General features: G+C 48.1%; 1 long non-coding RNA gene across 1 annotated transcript; it reads left to right on the top strand.

Annotated features, from left to right (window-relative positions):
* Positions 1-2052: 2052 nt before the first annotated feature.
* LOC131486259 (uncharacterized) lies at positions 2053-4088 on the top strand. The gene is made up of 2 exons (XR_009249270.1): positions 2053-2984; positions 3584-4088. It is a non-coding gene; the product is annotated as an uncharacterized LOC131486259 (long non-coding RNA).
* Positions 4089-4796: the final 708 nt, after the last annotated feature.

Genomic DNA, 4796 nt, shown 5'->3' with positions numbered 1-4796 from the left:
GAGTCACTTCCAAGTTCCTAACAAAGATACTCTGTGAGTCCTCTCACTGGCTCTCAGGAATCTGTTCTCTGGCTCCTGGACCTGGTAGGGAGGGGGACCAAAGCCATACTCCCCAGGCTAGAGGAGCCAGTTCTGCTGACTGGGCAGATGGGGCCCACGCACCGGGACCTGGGGAGATTGAGAGGAGAAAGTGGCTGAGCGCAGCTCTGCGAGGCCTAGTGATTTATGAGGAGCAGCTTCCGCGGGCCATCTGGACCAGGAACTTCAGGAAGCACATCCTGTGTGGAGGCACAGGCAGCGTGGGAGCCCTGCCAGGGAGGAGGGAGGGGATGGGGGAGCAGGGATGGGGCAGAGCCAACAAGGAAAGAACCCCGGCAGCGAAACGAGACAGATTCGGGTTCTTCCACTTGCAGAAACTTTGGGCGAGACCCTAACAGCTCGGGGCCTCACTCTCATCAACTTTAAAATGGAAGGATAATCATACCTGCTGTGCTGTTGAGAAGTTTAGATGGACTGTGGCTTCTAAAAGCACCCAACCCATTGGAGGAAAGCTGATATTACTGAACATTGACCATGAGCTACGCATGCAGTTGAGGGTTGGCAACATAAAGATTTCCGGTTTGCAGTTGAGTGGGGGAGGCAGACTATTTTGTATCGTGTGGGACATTTACTACAAACTCTGGGAGCACAGAAGTAAGAACAAGTAACTGGAGGTGAAGGAGAAGTTTGGGGCCTTAAAGGAGAAATAGAAGCTTAGTGACCTACGGAGAGGTAGCTAAGGGAACAGTTTGAGCACAGATACGCCACACTAAGGTCAAATGTTGGTGCATTCATTTGCAACTCCAGCCCTGAGCAATCTACTGGGTTCCAAACCCATGTATCCAACTGCCTACTTATATCACTACTTGAATGTCTAATGGACACTCAAACTTAGAACGACTGAAACAGAGCTACTGGTCCACCTGCCCTCCCCCCCTACCCCCACATCAGACTTCTTCCTCCTAGGTCATCCCTATCTTGGCCTGTCTACTCAGTCACCTAAGCCAAAAACCTAGAAGACGTTTATCTCTGCTTTCTCTATTTCCTTCACTATGTTGCAAGGTACCTTGTTGCACCACTGCATATATATGGTTCCTCCCGGAATTATGCGATGTGGTCTTGACCTCATCTCCCCAAATTTATCCATCAGCAAGTTCTGTCAGTTCTGATCTCCCAAGTACCTCCAGAATCCGTGTCATTCTCTTCGTCTCCACCACTGCCATCACAATCTTACCCAGGAAACTGCAACACAATTCTGTGTTTGTTTCCACATCTGTCTTTCACAATCTCGTCTCTTCATGGCTACCAGAGCGGTCTTTACAAAACCAAAATAAAATCAAACACTCCCCTGCTACAAAGCCTTTATCTGACAGCCGTTTTCAAGGTAATTCTGTGTAATAATTCACCCTAAAACTCAGTGCTACACAGTAATAGACATTTTTTCTTGCTCGTATGTCCAAGGGTTGGCTGAGGCTCTGCTGATCTGGGCTGAGTTTGGCTGCAGACTGTAGGTTGGGCCCAGGGTTGCTCTCTATGTCTGTCTTTCTCTTTGGTCCAGTGGCTACTCAAGGCATATTCTCCTCCTGGAGAAAAACAGGGACACTAGAGGGCAAGTTTGCCTGACAAGAACATTTCAAGTTTCATTCCCAACACATCCAACACCATCTGATTGCTCAAAGCAAATCATGGGGCCAAGTCCAAGGGTCAAGGAGAAAGGAAGTACACTCCACCATAACTCCATAAGGAAGGTGTGGATATATAATTAGTTATGGTGAGATAAAGAATTAGGACCAATAATTCAATCTTCAACAAAAGCTTTTAGTGGCTTTCCATTAAACTTAGAATAAGGTCTAAACTTCAACCCCCTCAGGCTCTAGCCCCAGGCTAGCCCCTCTAAAACTTCAACTTTTGCCACTTTTTCCCTCACCCATTTCTAGCCATGCTGCCTTTGTGGCTGTTCCTCGAACTTTCCAAACTCTTTTTCTACCTCAGGACGTTTGCATTTGCCATTCTCTCTCTGTCTGGATCACACTGCTCCTAGAGCGTCACATGACTGGCTCCTTCCCGCCACCAGGTCTGAGATGCAATGCTACCTATACCTGGGGGTGTGTTAGAGTTGCAGGTGCCTGGGCTCCACCCCCAGAGATTCTGAAATGGCAGGTGTAGGGGTGTGTCTCAGGGGTCTGTTGCTAACAAGATACCCACTGTTGATGCCAGTGCCGGTGTTCCATGGAACATTCTGAGAAAGGCTGCTGTGAGAGGGAAGCATGCCCCAGGGGTACCAGGGAGGATGTGCAGGGCCTGAGTCTGTTGGGATTCAAGGAAGTCTTGCAGAAGGCGTAGCAGCTGAGCCGAGGCTTGAGGGATGTAGAGGAGGTGGTCAGGCCGACAAGACTATGTTTTAGGGTCATCCCACAACTCTGTGTGCTTCTTGGGTGTGAGCTTCCAAGTAACTTTTCCTGAACCCCTCACCCCATCCATCCCAGGCCCTGCTGGAACAGCCTCCCGTTGGGAACTAGAACTGATGACATTATATACGACCACCATCCGAGCTTCTTGAGACAACCAATCCCACAGGAAGTCTTAGAAAGCTTTTTTTCCCTCTAAATGATCTTTTTTAGTGTCTGTCACCCAGAGTTGTAGAGATTTTATATCATCTATGAAATCCTATTAAGATTTTATTTCCTTATTTTCCTTTTATGATGACTGGGATTTCCTTCCTGAGAGAAGGCTTCAGGAAGTGGCCGTGCCTTGGCAGGAGCCAGGCCCTGGGGAGGGTGTGTTGCTGAGGCAGCCGCAGCCTCCGTGGCAGAGTTGCTGACAGGCATTCAGAGCTGGCAGCATCCTTCAAGGTCCTGTGGCCCATTTTCCCCCTGAAGGTATCCTCTCTAGAGCTTTGAGCATCCCATGACCCAAGAGAGGCAGTGATGGAGCTTTGGAGTCAGGTGAGATGGTCTAAGAGTCAGAGGGTCTGGGCTGAGACCTAGAACTTCTTGGAGGGCTGGCCTTTTGGGATGCTACCTATTTGGGTGACTTCAGACAGTTGTTTACCTGCTCTAAACCTTATCTATACATGCATGCACACATGTTATGGTGAAGATAAGATGTGATAAGTGCTTTGTAGGCAGGGACCATAGAAGGACTGCTACTCTCTCCTTGAACAGATCCAGTGATGGGCAACCCGCTACTTTGAAAAGTAGAGTGTTGAGATCCGGTTGGATCCAGATGCCATCAGTGAGTCCATTGGCGATCTTTTCTGACTTCAGGTCCTCTTACACATGAACCACAAACCTGGAAAGCCTCATCAAGGCCACTGACTTAATATTGACCAAGAAGGAATCAGAGAGATTCCTCGTGGCCTCTTCTGGTCCTCTTAGGCCACTGCTCCTCAGCCGTGGCTGCTTATGAGAATCACTTGGGATGATAGGAACCCTAGTTAAGGCTCAGGTCTCCTCTCATATTTATTAAATAAAAACCATCAAGGGTAGAGACAGGCATCAGTGTTGTCTAAAAGTTCTACAGGTGACTCTAATTATTCAACCAGGTGACAGTCTCCTTTTAGATACATTCAATCAGTCGTGGATCCACCTTGGAGCACTAGCACCAACTCACAGAAGGGCATCTCGAAACCACCTGTTGCATGGCTGCCTGCTTCATTCCAGACACAAGAGGCAGAACCCAAATTTATCCAGGTTACCAGGTTGGAGTTAAACCTGAGACCACGTTAATAAACCTCCATCTGTTTTACTCGCTCTGGCCCTGCCTAGATGGGCCTCTAAACAGTCCTCCCAGTCTTGTTGGGGAGTCCCTTGTGTGCTTAGGAGTGTCTCTTTCCCCACATAATGGAGTTGGCCAAGTTCTTTCTCTCCAGCTCCTCCTTTCCTGCTGACACTCGCAGTCCATGCACCATGGAGAAGGACCTCACTACTCTGCCTGCTGCTGGGATGGCCCACAAGAATGCAATTCCCATGTTCAATGTGCATTAGCCCAGACATTGGTACCAGTCCTTGGTATCCCGTTGATTAAACTGCATTTAATCTGGTGCAGAAGTGAGAAGTGTAGTCTTCCTTTCTTGGGGTCACATGCTGTCGTGTGGGTCTGTCAGGAGGACGGCTGGAGCACTAGCTCTCAGCAACTCCAGCCTCTTCCTGAAGCTTCTTCTTAGAGGACCACGGGGCATGAGGTCTTGGTTCAGGTCCTGGACCTGAATAAGTCCATCATGGCCTCTGTAGTGTATGTCTTTGCTCCTTTCACTCCGAACTTAAGAGATGTGACTGATTCCAATCTAAATTGACTTGTACAAATCACCTCCCAGCCAGTCTACCCAAAAGTTTGCCTTAAGAGCCCAATATAGTCAGCAGTCTGTCTTAGAAACCCAAGTCCAAATGAACCCCAGGTATGGACTCAACTTAGGTCAAAGCTAGGACTGCAGATTCCAAATCGGTTTCATTCTTCTGGTCTCTCAATTCAGCCCCACCATCTGAGGAAATAACGTTAATAGCTGCTGTTTATTAAATGCTTAGTCTGGGCTGGCATGATGCTAAATGCTTCATGTGGTTTACTTCATTTAATTTTACAAAAGTCTTACAGAGTGGGGGTTATTATGACCTATCTTACAGATGAGGTAATAGAAGGTCAGAAAGGACCTTGTCATTTAGCATGTAGGTGGTGGAGCTGGGATTTGAATCCATATCTGTATAACTCAGGTGTCCCAACTAATGGTCTGAGTTGTTTCTATAGCACTCATGTGGAGTCCT

The sequence above is a fragment of the Neofelis nebulosa genome, chromosome 9 (assembly GCF_028018385.1).
Source record: "Neofelis nebulosa isolate mNeoNeb1 chromosome 9, mNeoNeb1.pri, whole genome shotgun sequence".
Classification (NCBI taxonomy): domain Eukaryota; kingdom Metazoa; phylum Chordata; class Mammalia; order Carnivora; family Felidae; genus Neofelis; species Neofelis nebulosa.
The sequence above is the reverse complement of the archived record's forward strand: the minus strand, read 5'-3'. Positions and strand labels throughout refer to the sequence as shown.